This window comes from Helianthus annuus, chromosome 12 (genome assembly GCF_002127325.2).
Source record: "Helianthus annuus cultivar XRQ/B chromosome 12, HanXRQr2.0-SUNRISE, whole genome shotgun sequence".
Classification (NCBI taxonomy): Eukaryota; Viridiplantae; Streptophyta; class Magnoliopsida; order Asterales; family Asteraceae; genus Helianthus; species Helianthus annuus.
The window spans coordinates 140130991-140147506 of record NC_035444.2 but is presented as its reverse complement, the minus strand read 5'-3'; positions in this window follow the sequence as shown (position 1 = coordinate 140147506).

Genomic DNA, 16516 nt, shown 5'->3' with positions numbered 1-16516 from the left:
GAAGTGTCTGTCAGATGAGACCCTCATAGTTCTTTTGAAGGAACTCACTATCGACGAACAGTTGCATTTCGTCGAGGAACCTGTTGAAATCACGGACCGGGATGTTAAGGTCCTCAAGAACACTAGAATACCTCTTGTACGAGTTCGTTGGAACTCCCGTCGTGGCCCAGAGTATACCTGGGAACAAGAAGACCAAATGGAACTCAAATATCCCCAGTTATTTCAGAACAATGCAACTACTACTGAGGCTGAAGCTACTACAGAATTTCGGGACGAAATTCCAAATCAACCGGGGGGGGGGGGATGATGTGACACCCCAGGAAAACCAGTAAACGATACAACTTAACTAGCATCCTCTGTAACCGCATGCTAAATTTCGGGATGAAATCTCTTTCAAGTTGGGGATAATGTGACAACTCGAGTTTCTGAGATCCCACTTTCAACACGTTAACTGTTTGTCTAGTTGTTTACTTACACAATTTGTTTGCTTTGTAACTGTATACGTTGTGATATGATAAAGTATATTGTGATTGTTGCATGGTTATGTGTTATTTTACGAATGATTTGACAAATACATGAACTTGATGATTAAACTGTAAATTATATGTGGTGTGTGTGTTTTATGTAAAAGATGATACTTAGGGGTGAGTAGAGTAGTTAGTGAAATCTTAATAACCCCTAACCCTAATCTCTCTCACAAAATCATTATACGTATTTCAATCTTTCTCTACAATCATCTCCTGCAATCATCTTTTCATCATTCTTGGTGGCACAAGCTCTCAATCATCACTTTTGATCTCTCTCTTCATCTAGAATCAATCTAAGGTAAATGTTTAATGATTATTTGTTGTTAATCATTGGTTATTTGATTCTTGCAAACCCTAGTTCTCCAAATAATGGTTCTGTGTTTATTGATCGTCCTGATTATTGTGAAATGGTTTGTAAATAGTTGCTTAATCAAATGCCTGACAATGAGATGCATGATATGTTAGAATTGGTTGATTGTTGATTAGGTTACAGCATTTGCCAATGAATGAAAAGTAGGGTTTTGATCGTAACCTGTAACTGTTCCATTGAAAACTGTGATTTGGTTTTGAATATTTTGCATGATTGTTAGTCCGAAGATTTGTGTCAGGGTTTTGTGAAGTCACAAAGACCGAGTTTTGTAAAATGGCACTAGTCCTCTGAGTTTATTGTTGTGAATAAGGTCCGAGTTTGCTAAGCACTTGTTTGGTCCAAGGTTAGGGGATTAAAGGGGGTCCGAGGTTGGGTATTGCCTTGTCCGAATTTTATAAGGACTCCTTGAGTCCGAGTTTTGTGAATGTTGAATGGTCTGAGCTTTATAAATGATGAATGGTCCGAATTTGGGTGGATGAGGTTGGGTCCGAGTTTTTAAGAGGGGTGTTTGGTCCGAGTTCTTAAGAGGGGTGTTTGGTCTGAGTTTTTAAGAGGGTGCTTGATCCGAATTTTATAAGGGACATATGGTCCGACTTTTTGGTGCTTGTATGGTCCGAGTTTCATGATGCTTGTATAGTCCGAGTTTGTTGTTGGTTCAGTTAGTGTCAACTCTGTTAAATATACAAACTTTGCTAAGCATGTACACTCCTGTTAAGTTGTTAAGTGGTTAACTTTAATTGTTGGTTAACTCTGTTAGTTAACTACACTGTCAGTTTATTATTCCTGTATGTTTATAAACCCTGTTGAGTTATTAACTTCGTTAGGACTGATAACTCACAATTGTGTTATTTAATAACCACATTAGCACAAACTGTGAAAGACAATTATGTGAAGCATGAATGATATGAAGGTGACTATCTGTTTACGTGTTACTTGATGTTAACTATCCCGTACACTTAGAGATTTCGGTTTCATGTGGAACTTTATAAACTTGAACTGATTTAGTATACGTGCATACTATAGGACTTGATTGATTATTTGTGAGCACTTAACTTAGCATACCGAGCAAACCAAGGTGAGTTCACACTCTTACCAAGGCATGGGATTCCCGGTGGGTAGGGAATGGGATTGAAGGAAAAGGATTGATGAATTATTTGGATTTACACTGTTACTAGACTATCTACCATCGTCCTCGGTTGCGAAGGACCCTTACGTAAAACCTACGTAATACTTGTGCTTACTACTGTCCTCAGGATTTTGAGGGACACTTACGTAAAACCTACGTAAACTCATACATACTACTGTCCTAGGGTTATGAAGGACACTTACGTAAAACCTACGTAAACCCCCGCGTACCACTGTCCTCGGGATAAGAAGGACACTTACGTAAAACCTACGTAAACCTCGTACGTACTACTGTTCTCGGGTTAAGAAGAACACTTATGGTTACCTCTAGTCTAGTACATACACACATGGGAAGCCCCCACTAAATGAACATACAGTTGACTTAGTTAATAACGCATGGTGATGCAACGAACTTACTATTACGAACTTACTTACTGTGAACTCGCTCAACTAGTTATTGACTTTCTGTTACATGCCTTGCAGGACCATAGGTACTTAAGGAGCTTGCACGGGAGGCGCGATCGTTGTGGGCACATGGATTGTTGAATTCCATGTCATACATTTACATTTTGCGAACTAAATACTTTTGTTGGACTGTTACATTTATGCTTCCGCTGAATAAGTAAACTATGTTTGGTTTTGAAATCACCTTTCATATTGGTTTGGGTTGAATTACTATTACTTATTACTTCTGTTCTATATGATTGGTGGCTTGATCCTAGTCAGTCACGCTCCCAAGCGGTGATACTCCGCGGGTGGATTTTGGGGGTGTGACATATAAAGGCACGACCTCGAGCTGCATTTGAGGTAGAAGCTTGGCCCTGCGTATCCCTTCCTGCTGGCTGTTGAGCAAACTTTGGGCAACTTCTTCGGAAGTGCTCTATACTGCCACATCCGTAGCAAGTACAGGGGTAGGTAATCTGTTGCGTTAGTGGTTGGGGTCGTTGTTGAAGAGGCTGAGGCCTTGGGGTTTGGAAACGGTTGGGTTCCAATAGTGTCTTACAGTTTCGGGTATAATGTCCACTTTTATGGCACCTCGAGCAGATCCCTGCTCGACATGCACCATAGTGGTGCAAAGCGCACTTGTTGCATTTTGGGGTTGTTCCTTTATAGCCACCAGAGTTTCCCGTTGGTGTAGTCATGGCGTAGCTTTGACTAGTGGCTCTCCCCTTCTTCGGTATAGCTGCCCCCGCTCGACTACTTTCCGGGGCCTCTCGCTTATTTCCTGTCGGCTCTCCCAGCATTGTCAAAATCTTGCGTCTAACCATGTCGTACGTAACCGTGCCTGACCTAGCTACCACTCCGTGCATGGTCAGGTGCTCCACCGAATTAATGATGCTCCTTACTTCCGGGGCCAGTCCCCAGATATGCCTCTCGATCCCCTTGGACTCCGGTCGAACCATATCTGGCAAGATGCGTGCCAGTTCATTGAAGCGATTTGTGTAACCTGCATAATCCGCACCTTGCATCTGTAGGTTCCAAAACTCATGCTCGAGTTTTTGAATTTCGTGGATTGGGCAGAACCTTTCTCTCATTAGTATCTTAAGATCATCCGAAGTTATAGCATTAATTGCATCCTGCCCGCGAGATTGCACAATAGCATTCCACAAGTTCAAAGCGTGGTCGGTAAAAGTGCAAGCTGTATACTTTACCGCACAGTCACCCGGACAATTACTTATGTTAAGGACCGATTCCGACTTCTCGATCCATTTCACAAACCTGTTCGGTCCTTCAGTTCCATTAAACTCCATTGGTTTGCACTCAATAAAGTGCTTATATGTGCAAACTGGCCTACCATTGTTTTGAATATTGTTTTGGCCTACCGGCCCTGGCTGTGGATTCGGTTGCGGGTTCGCATTGATGCTAGCGTTAACCTGCGCCACGATGGTGGGGATAACGGCTTGAAGTTGTTGTGCTATCAGTTGGGCAATTTCTGCCTCTGTCATTTGAGATACACGTTTCGGGGTCATTCTATTATAAACAATAGATATGTATGTATCCATGTCACATAGTTAATCATCACTTATCACATTTTCAGTTACCACATACCACACAATTCCATTACACATCACATATATAATAACATCTATCAAATTTTGCACACAGACTTAACCCATAAGGGCTAGTGCCTAAATGCGTTATCAAAACTCGTCACCAAAGTGACGTACGTGCATCATACCACGACAGCACAAACTACGAAAATATGGAAGTACTACGACTGCATCCCTACCTCGACATGGACAAAATGTTTTCGCCTCCACGAGTCTTATTACAATCAGATCCGCCTTCCCCACAACTCCATGCCGAACTTTGATTACACCGGATAAGTTTCTCCATTTATGTGTTACCCCTAAATCCCCTTGGGTTATCAATACCGATGCTAATTAAGTGTCCATACAAAGAATTAGAGATTGTTTTATTAGCGAACAATAACTAGTAAAGGAAATATACTCTTTAACCGAATAGCTTCATAAATGACGGTCGGCGACATAAGTAGTTTGTTCGCCGTAACGTAATGATTTCGAATATACGACCGTACGCTCTAGCAATTCCCGCCAAAAGAAATAAATTACGCTGAATTGTCTTGCCAAAGACAAAAACATTGTTACCTATCAGGAATCAGTCATTGGGTATGGGTAGCTATCACCGGCTATACCCAAATGGTTCCGTACAGAGTACTACCAGGGTGTAGTACCCTAGAAAAGTCGTACTACGTATTCGAAAAAAAAGACTTTCCCCAGGATTAACCCAAAGGTCGTTATATGTCGACCCAACTACCTTTCATTTAGAATTACCGCAAACGTGTATAGATATCGTGGTTACAACAACTGTGGCCTCATCTTTCGCATCAACCAGGGTCGAAGTCTCAACACTGCATTGCCCAAAACATAACCGAACGGATCGCAACATGAAGCCCGTCTGTCTTGAGTAACGGTACCTTGATAATGTAGCCGGGTGTTTATATATAGGAAGTACCGCAACATATCCACCACACCCATATACATGATTGATCAATGTTCCGTTCACCAAAATATTCAGGCCTAATATTACTTTCCGTGAATAACCAACTGAAATCCGAAACACTCATTAATCGAAAAAAACACAATGTAATCGACGGTCACACGAAACGAGATTTCACAACGCAAAGCGTTCCAAGGAATCTGTATCATCACAAAATTTATACCCAATGTGTAACATTTGTGCTTGAAATCATTGTGAACAGTTCAGTTATCAATAAAACAATGTTATTTGATCCCAATGTTTGTTTGTTTGTGTTTTACATTTTTCATGTTTTGACTTTTGTTCGATTTTAAACCTTACATCGCTTTCTGGAGAATTATACGCAAACTGATGCGTAAACGTACTCAGTTTAATGCGACAAATACTCCGGAACGTCAACATATACTTAACATACCTTAAATAACCTTTACATAACGTAGAAATAAGTTTTGAAGACTTTGGTGTGTCAAAAACAAGTTAATTCGCTTACAGGGACTAAACTTGACAAACTGCGAAAGTATGACGATTCGTACTAAAACAGACATTCCGGAACATGACCATAAGTTAAACACACCTTAAATATCTTTTACAAAGCTTAGAAATAGGCTTTGAGGTGTTCGGTGTGCTAAAATAAACTTTTGGATCATTCAGGGACTAAAAGTGTCAAAAAGTGCATAAGTTTGCACTTTCGCGCATAACTTACATTCTGAATAGATCCGGACATCCAAAAATTTTTGTAAGCATCTTAATATTATGCCTTAGTGTTTGGCATGAGAAAAATGCATTCGTCTCGCATTTTGGATCGTTTTTCGCGCTTATGCGCATTCCGTCGTAATTAAGCGAACATCCTAACCGTACGGCCAAACGAACCGACATCCGAGATATTTTTGAGCACATTTTAAGTTCCCTATACTTTAACTTCATTTTAGTGCTTTGAAATAGGGTTAACGGGCCTTAAACGCGGCGGAAATGGCCTTATAGCACAACAGGGACCTAAAGTGTAATTCTGCCAAAGTGATGGCTTACGGACCGTAAGCCATCACCCTTACGGTCCGTAAGTAGGGGTCAGATGCAGAAACTCGTTTTTTGGCTGTAAACAGCCTTTCAAACACTCCAAAGGCCAATGCCTCTTCACAATCTCTGGGGTTGGGGTCACTTTTTGATACCACAACATTTTGACAAGTGTACGAATGAGATCGAGGCACGATATTCAAGAAACGATCCTAACGGTCTTGCTTTTCCTATAAATACCCCCCCCCCCTTTGGTTAAAAACCCACAAATATGATCTAAAAGCTCTAAGTTGAGGCCATTGCTTCATACCTGAGCTCCTTGATCAAGATTAGCTTTCGGGGACCCTTCGTAAGTGTTCTTTCGTTCTTTTATTCGCTTTTCGAGTCCGAAAGTCAAGCTTTGTTTGACTTTCTGCGTTGACCAGCCTATGGTCAACACGAAGTTCGTTTGAACTTCATAACGTGAGCGTGATCACGATGGTTATAGTCTCTAGTGATTACACCTACTGATCACCACGTTATCTAGGCTCAGTGACGAGTCGTAGTTTCGGCCAAAATGCGCATTCTTGCGTATTTTGTAACCAAACTACTCATAGGTATCAAAACTGTTTGTTTTGATACCAAACCTGTTTTCTAAACTTAGTTAGCATGTTTTAACATGCTTAGCTCGTCACTTTTAGTATAGTGCTTATATAGGGTCGTAAGGTAAGCGATCTAAACAATCGCTTATACTTTCGAACCCGACCCATTTGGTCGATCATTAGGATCCGACCAAACACATTAGGTGACCATAGGTGTATAGGGAATAACCTTCCGAGGTTATACCTTATGGTCACGACGTTAGGCGTTCCAAACGCGTTTTACGCGAACGACGCGTTAAGGTAGCATAAGCTACCTAAACGGGTCGTAATGGGTCGTAAGCACTTAGGTTAGGTTTCATTTTAGTATGTAGGCTTTGTTAAACCATATTACACGAGTCTCCATACTCGTTTGGTTTACGAACCCGCATACTATCCGATCCTCCGATTTAGGTCCGGTATATTAACATAGTTACCTATATTAGGTGCCGTTTGATATCCGTGATCTCTAGCGTTATTTGATTGTTACTCAAGGACTTCAAAGCAATCTCAGGTTTGTACATAGACCCCTCTTTTACTGTTTTCCAAACTGTTTTGGGGTGAAACACATGTGCCTACTTGTTACTTTCATGCTTTCCTGTTTTCAAATCATATACTTGCTATGTTCATTAGTACATTTATAGTACACGATTTCATTACATTCTATGCTATGTATGCCCATTGTGTGCGTACTTAGTACATTGTTTTACACTACATTTTATGCTATGTATGTCCATCGTGTGCGTACTTAGTACATTATTTTACATTACATTTTATGCTATGTATGCCCATTGTGTGCATACTTAGTACATTTATTCATCACATGCTCACATTTTGGTATGGCATTTGGTTTGTTTAAATTATACAATGTACATTCATTAACACCGATCATGCCACCCGTTAGTAGGTAATGGTACCATAGGACTTGACAACTCCCATTCCTGATCCCGGGTTTGTTTGGATTGGAAGGAATGACCGAATTCGATAAACAATAACACATATAGACCTTTAATTTGTTTAAAGGTCTATCACCACAGTTACAAAGGCTTGAATGTATGCATTTTCACATTTATGCGTTGTATCAGTATAGCATGCAATTTTTCCACAAAACATAACTTTGACTTAAACTATGTTTAATTCAATACCCTGTTTTTGTGCATTTTTACCTATGGTCTAGTTGATATATTTCACATGCCATACATGATATTTTGAATACACATTATATGACTTACATTAAACATAAACAATTTGACATTGATATACACATTTGGTGGTTTACATTAGACATGAACATTTTGATATAGTTTACACAATAACTGTGACAACCCTCACTAAACCAGGTATCCGTACGATTTAATTAATAATTAATTACTGCTTAATTACTGTGCTTGCTTGAAATTACTGATGAACTGCTACTTGATTTCTGATACTTGTACATACCTGCATCATACTTTAATTACCGTCACTACATTATTTACATACTGAACTCTAGTGACAAACATGATGCACAAAAGCACAGTAGCACTACAAACGGATAACCTATTGAACATGCTGATAAAGCCAGCATCAGGCAGATATTGCCTCTAAGGCTTGTATGAGCCAGAAATATTTCACTACACCAATAGTGAGTGTAGGGATACAAGGGTTGTAGAACTGCGTCTCTAGGAATAAGTTACAATGACTGGATGTGCCTAAAACGTACACTAAGCACAAAACTCAGCACTTTAATTAACAATTCAGCTTCTAGCTAGCTAATAAAGTGCCAAAACATGAGAAAAATGTTACTAGACACTTTCCAAAGTGTCGGGAATAAGTTGTGTCACTAAAAATGGTATTAACGACACTTTAAAGCTTTGTTAAGCGCTTTAACGGATTACTATCCAACCGAACAACCGGACTTTACCCGGAACATGAAAATATTGCCATTAACACTATTTGTCTTTTTCTATGGCTAGTTAGGGTCCCTGAATACCCTAACACCCGCTATAAAGCACAACGCACAACTAACCGGGTTAATACCTAACTTAATCTAACTAACCTAACTATTAACTAACTAATAGTTGAAATCCAACCAAACTACCCCCCCCCCCATGGCCGATTTCGGTCACTTTGTGACCACCATGGTACAACTTTTGAATATTATATTTCCTCTTGTCCCATATCTAAATGACATTGAATCCAATGGACCATGAACTTAACATTGTCTATAAGATCACACTTGTGCACACATGTTCTTTCACTCAACACTTCACACAAACACTCCATCTCTCTCTCTAGAAGGCTTCGGCCGAACACCCCCTCTACATCCATCACATTTTCGAGCTTCCTTCATCACATTCCAACATCATTCAAGCATTAAGGATCACGTATAAAGAGTCTTGGTGCACTCGGAGCTTAAAGGACCTCACTCTCTTGCTTTTATCCACCCTTTTTGCGTCTAGATTCTTCCCTAGCCTCGAGCTAGTGGTATGTTGCTTAAAACACCTTCTTGAACTATCTTAAAGTGGTTAAAATGATTTGTAACGGTTAAAACTCGTTAACTTACAAGATGATACATTAAAGTTTACTAAAATGCTTGTAATGATGGATAAAAGCTTATATGTTGTGTAAAACTTGTTGTATTTGTTTTGTGTGGTTATTTGGACCCGATCTATGTTGTGGTAGCTCGGATCATCATTTAACCCGGGTTGGTCATGATCATGGATCATGACATAAGGATGTTTTGGAAGTAACAAGGGTTAAAGGATGAAACTCTACCACACACGAATCATGAACTTGTGTAAAAGTGATTTTACTTACAAAATAGTGTTTAAAACTAGTAGATCTACGGATCTACAAGTGGTATTTTCAAAGGACCGAGTGTCAAAGAAATCATGTTTTCTAAAGACGGATCTTACGTTAACAAGAATGATTTTTAGAACACACAAGTGTGTAAACACATGTGTAGCACAAAGTTTCGACAAAATAACTATTTTTGTAAAAGATGACGAGAAGTTGTAAAGACGGGATTTCTTTAAAAGCAAGGTTTTTACGAGATCGGATTGCTTTATATAAAGATCCGCTAAAAGTAATAGGATTTACTTCATAATTTTAGAAAACTACAAGTTCATGTGATTTATGCGATTTACATATTTATTAACTAGTTTGTTGTGTTGAATATTGTTTTGGTTAAATAAGAAAAATGGTTGATTGATTTATAAAAGAAAATGATACGCTTGAAAGCGTGGCCACTTCCAGTTACAGAGGAAACTCTGGCGAAATTTTTCCAAAAACCTAACACTTAGAATTATTTTCACTATAAGTGTTAGAAATACTTTTCGACATGATTTCAAAATATAAGTTTCGCCACAACTTTATTTACAAATATCGGAGGTGGGATTTTCACAAAGTTAAACGTGATCGATATATATTTAGTAAATATATTTTTCACAACGTTACTTGTCAATTATTTTGTGAAGTGTATAAATATTATTTTTTAGGGTAAAAATAATATTATCAAAAGTTAACGAATCCAAAATAATGCAAACGCTTTCACGATAAACATATAAGTTACACCGGTAATTATTATTACCACTCGATCGTTAAAACGTAACTTACGCATTTTACGGAAATATTTATGAACACGTATTTTTGTTAAAGTATTATTTTGGGAAAATTATGTGAAATAAAAATATAATATTTTTGAGAAAAATATTTATATTTTGGATTTAGAAATAAAATATATTTTAAGTAAGACTTAATAATATATTTCGTACGCACATGTATTAAATCCCCCTTCCTTGGGAAGGAAAATAATTACCAAGTATGCACATAATATAAACACGAAATGGTTGGAAAATAATTACCAAATATGCACAGAATAATTACCAAGTATGCCCTCAACATTGAAGATTCGTTATGCGGGGGTTCTAAACAGTCTATTGGCATGCGAGAATTTCAGGAGTGTATTCAACAAACTGAATTGATGGATATAAATGCGCATGGACTGCAGTATACTTGGAATCAAAAGCCTAGGAGTGGAGTCGGCTTATTAAAAAAGATAGATCGTATAATGGGTAATGTTACGTTTTTGGATTTGTTTCCCTCTGCTTATGCGTTGTTTCATCCGTTTCGAGTTTCGGATCACACTCCTTGTATCCTTAAAATTCTCGGCTCTAATGGGTCTCGGCCAAAGCCATTTAAGTTTCCGCACTTTATTGCCACCAAGCCGGAATTTAAGGACATTGTTACACTGGAGTGGACGAAGAGTGTGGAGGGGATTGCCATGCTTTCAGTTGTGAAGAAGTTAAGGAACTTAAAACCTAAGTTGAGAAAGCTCTTATTCGATCAGGGAAACTTACATGTGAAAGTTGATAATTTGAGGAAGGAGTTAGATGAAATTCAGGCCTGGGTTGATCGTAATCCGTGGAGTGCGCATCTGCGTCAAAGGGAATCTCAATGCCTTAAAGATTTTCAAGTGGCTGCCTATGATGAGGAGTGCTTTCTGAAACAGAAATCTAAGGTAGAATGGCTCTGTGCAGGAGATTCGAACACAAAATATTTTCATAACATTGTGAAATCTAGGAATGCTAGAGCTAGGATTTATAGTGTTATGGATACTATGGGGGCGAGACATGAGGGAGAAGATGTTGCTGATGCTATGGTTATGCATTATTCAAATTTTTTGGGCATGGAGGATTCGCTTGAGACAACCAATTTGGAAAACCTGTTTACTAGTGTTCTTAGTGACGAAGATGCGGTGTACATGATTCGTCCGATTACTCGTGAAGAGGTTAAGAATGCCATGTTTAGTATTGGTGAGGATAAGGCCCCCGGGCCTGATGGGTACACATCAACTTTTTTCAAGAAAGCTTGGGAGATAGTGGGGAATGAAGTTACTGATGCGGTTTTACAGTTTTTTGAAAACGGTAAACTTCTTAAACAAATTAATCACACCATTCTTGCTTTACTTCCGAAAAAAGACATTCCGGATTCGGTGTTGGACTATCGGCCGATATCATGTTGCAATGTTTTGTACAAATGTATTAGCAAGATTATTACTGGTCGTTTGAAAGGTAGTTTGGGTTCGCTGGTGAGCATTAACCAATCAGCTTTTGTGCCGGGAAGGAAGATTTCGGATAATATTCTCCTCACTCAGGAATTGATGCACAACTATCATTTGAACAGGGGCCCGGCCAGGTGTGTATTCAAAATTGACATTCAGAAAGCATATGACACGGTCAACTGGAACTTTTTGGAGGATGTTCTAATTCGGTTTGGGTTTCATCGGACAATGGTGAATTGGATCATGACGTGTGTGTCCACGGTGTCGTACTCTTTATGTATTAATGGTAGCCTGCATGGTTACTTCAGGGGTAAGCGAGGCTTACGGCAAGGTGATCCAATGTCACCCTACTTATTTACGCTAGTTATGGAGGTTCTATCGCTTTTGCTTCGTCGAGCAACTAGTATGCCTTTTAAATTTCATGCCCATTGTGCTAAGGAGAAAATAATTAACGTGTCTTTTGCTGATGATTTATTTATCTTTGTGCATGGTGATGTGGTTTCGGTTAAGAAGATTAAAGTAGCGCTGGAAATTTTTACTAATATCTCAGGTCTTGCGCCTAGTCCAGCTAAGAGTACGGTATTTTTTTGCAATGTTCCTCACTCGATTCGACAGGAAATTCTGGATATTATGCCTTTTCAGGAGGGTGTTCTGCCGGTCCGCTATCTTGGGGTTCCGCTTATTTCGTCAAGACTTCTGTATAAAGATTGTACGATCCTCATTGAGCGTATGGATAAAAAGATTGTTAATTGGGCAACCAAAGCTTTGTCTTTTGCTGGCCGGTTACAACTTATTAACTCGGTTCTCTCTTCGATGCATATCTATTGGGCCTCTGTGTTCATTATTCCGGCCAGAGTTGTTAAGGACCTTGAGAAGCGTATTCGCAGATTTTTATGGAATGCAGGTTCGGATGGTAGAATTCGTGCTAAGGTCGCTTGGGAAGCAGTGTGTTTGCCGAAGAATGAGGGTGGCTTGGGCATTAGAAGTATTTCGGATGTCAATAAATCGCTTATGGCAAACCATATTTGGAGTATTATAACTAACCGGGATTCTATTTGGGTTCGGTGGATTCATGATTATAAGCTTAAAGGTCGGAACTTTTGGGATATTCCATGCCGTGGGAGTATGAGTTGGGGATGGCGAAAGATTTTATCTATTCGTCATACTATTCGGCCTCACATATGGTCTTCCGTTCAGAGTGGTGCTCAAACCAATGTTTGGAGTGATATGTGGTGTTCGCTAAGTCCGCTTAGTGCTTTTATTTCTCCTCGGGCCATTGCTAATGCCGGTTTCTCGTTACAATCTTCTGTTGCGGATGTTATTGATCAGAATGGTCATTGGAAGTGGCCGCAAGCTTGGTTGGATCTCTTTCCGGTATTATTCACGCTCTCAGTTCCGAATCTTGTTCCTAGTTCCATTGATCGTTTGGTGCGGAAGGATTTGGATGGGAAAATGTGCGAGTTCCAATCGGCTCAGGTTTGGAATACTATTCGGAATAGGGAGAATCAGGTGATGTGGACTAACATGGTTTGGTTCTCTCAATGTATTCCGAGGCATTCGTTTCATTTGTGGCTGGCGTTTCGTAATAAATTGAAAACTCAGGACCGGTTGACAGTTTGGGAAGCAGGCAGCCTCACAAAATTAAATTTGATGTGCTGTCTGTTATGTTGCGCGGATCGTGAGAGTCGGGATCACTTGTTTTTCCGTTGTTCTTTTGCGGATCAAGTGTGGAGTAACGTTAAGACTTTGGTTCAGTTGGGGAGCGTGGATAACTCTTGGGATTCGTTATTACATTGGGTGGATCAACATTCCAGCTCTAAGAAAGCGGATTATGTTGTTTGTAAATTGCTGATTGCTGCTTCGTCTTACTACATTTGGCAAGAGAGGAATAACAGGATTTTTAAAAATCATAAGAGAACGGTAGCTCAAGTGGTCGAGGTAATTAAAAACTCGGTTCGTTTGCGTCTGATGGGATTCAGATTTCGGGTGGCTTCAAGTAAGAAAAGGATTTTCAAGTTGTGGAAGATTGAAGAGAATGAAGATAATGTAGCGAAGCCAGGCTAATTTGTGTCTGTTTGTTAGGGTTTGGTTTGATTGTTTTCTGTTTGGTTGTCTTTGGTGGTTGTTTTTGGTTGTGTTGCTTGTTTTCCTAGGCTTGGTTTGTCAAGTCTAGTTGGTGTGTCGCTTTGATACACCCTTGTACTTATTTGGTTCATTTATAAAATTCATCGGGGTAACCCTTTACCCAAAAAAAAATGGTTGTCTAACTATTTCCCAAAACTTAAACCATAAAGCTAAGGCACGGCCGTCCGTCTAATATGTCACACCCCCAAAATCCACCATGCGGAGTACCACCGCTTGGAGGCGTGACGTGACCAGGATCGAGCCACCAATCATATCGAACAACATAATTAAGTAATTAAAACCAAACACAATACGATTGGTGACCAAAAGGAAGTAAACCGATTTTAGTTAAACAGCGGAAGCATAAAACATAAGTTCAAATCATAGTCCATAGTTCATAAGTTTAAAGTCCAAAACTTAGGTTTAATAAGTTCATAAAGTTTATTTATTAAATACGGGACATATCAGTTCGCATCCCACAACGACCACCTCCATATGCAAGCTCCAAGCATTTAACGACCTATAAGGCATGTAACAACGAGTCAACAACAAAGTTGAGTGAATTCACAGTTGGTTGTTTAGTTATAGCTAGACCTGGCAAACGGGTCGGGTCGGGTTGGGTCATGGGTCAAAACGGGTTCGGGTCAGAACGGGTTCGGGTCAAAACGGGTCAATTAAAAAAAGGGTTGTTTTGGTTCGGGTCGGAACGGGTTCGGGTCGGAACGGGTTCGGGTCAGAACGGGTTCGGGTTGAAACGGGTCCGGGTCAGAACGGGTTTCGGGTCGGGTCGAGTCAGTTTTGTTAAAAAAAATGTTTTTTTTTTTAAAAAAAGGAGAGATTGTACATCAAGGGCAAATTTTGTCGGGTTGAAACGGGTCCGGGTCGGTTCGGGTTGATTAAAGAGCTTAGTTGGTTTAAGTGTTGGTGATATAAAATTTTAAATTGAAGTGTGGGGGATGGTTACTAAAATTGAGATGGAAATGTTTGACATGCACGCCTACAAAGGAATATATGTATTGGGGTCGATTCATTAACGTAATATTACTATGCAGATTTAGGCATTTGACGAAGAGGATTGCAAATATAAAAATTCAGATACATTATGTTAATAGATATAGTGTATCTTAATGGATTTACAAATTACAATCAAACACATCCTGTATAAGTTATAGTTAACAAAGTTGAATGTTCTCTTTACAGGGTTTCAGAAAGATCGATCCCGAAAGATGGGAATTCGTGAACGAAGAATTTATAAAAGAAAAAAAAACACCTTCTGAAGAACATTCATCGTAGAAAACCGATTCATCGCGAAACGGTACTGGTCGAAACGGTACGGGTCGAAACGGTTCGCGTCGAAACGGTTCGATTCAAAACGGTATGGGTCGAAACGGTACGGGTCGAAACGGTACGCGTCGAAACGGTACGCGTCGAAACGGTTCGCGTCGAAACGGTACGCGTCGAAACGGTTCACGTCGAAACGGTTCGCGTCGAAACGGTACGCGTCGAAACGGTTCACGTCGAAACGGATCGCGTCGAAACGGTTCGCGTCGAAACGGTTCGCGTCGAAACGGTTCGCGTCGAAACGGTTCGCGTCGAAACAGTTCGCGTCGAAATGGTTAGATTCGAAATGCTACGGGTCAAAACGGTACGAAACTCGTCCCGACCCTAAACCCGTTTCGTGTCATAACCCGTCTCGTGTGGATACTTGTGCCGGCTCGAAACCCATTCCGATCCGAAACATGCCCCGATTCTTTAAGACACTAACCCACATTGACCCATTTCTTTAATGTTGTCGACCCGCTTTGACCCGAAAATAACAAGATGGAATTTCAAGTGACCCATTGTGACCCATTTAGTTAAAATATCTTACCCAAACCAACCCATATAATTTTAAAAGCAACCCAAATTGACCCATTTGGAAGGCTTTGGGTCAAGATTGCCCCCTCTAGTTATAGCATTCGTTTCGTAAATCATCTGTTCGCTTTGAAAACCATGTATCGTATGAGTTTGCATCGCGGTCTTTCTGACATGTTTGCGAAGATTAGTGGGGGTTTCCCATGTGTTACTAGACCACGCGTATCGACTGCTACGAAAATATAAGAGGTGCCCTAAGTCAATGTCTATTAGCATTGACCCTTTGCCCATAGTCCATTAGTACACGCCCGTCCGACTGGCACGGTGTGAGGTTTGTTAAACCTAATAGCGCTATTAACTAATGACCCGCTCGCCATAGGCCTCGGCGATTAAGTCGATAAATGAGGGACTTAAAGTGATAGAGTTGATGGTCTTATGATCGTGTACGTAGGTTTTACGTACGTGCCCTTCAATCCGAGGACAGTAAAAAGTAGTTTAACAGTAATGATAGTACAAGTAGTTAATCAATCCCATTCCCAAACCCCTGGGAATCCCATGCCTTAGAAAGAGTGTGAACTCACCTCGGTTTGCTCGGTTAGATTCTCAATATAGCTAACAGTCAAGTTCGGTCAATCACGTCCTAATATAATTTACCAGTTAGTCATTTAGTGGCTTTCAAATAGAACACAAAGTTCCTACACGTATCTATCACACAACATGCATCGTTTTAACGGTTTATGCCCCTCTAAGTTTCCCATCCATTCCCCACTCAAAATCAAACATACGATAATGCACATAACATATATAACATGTTAGATCATTCACGGATAGCATACTCGACATT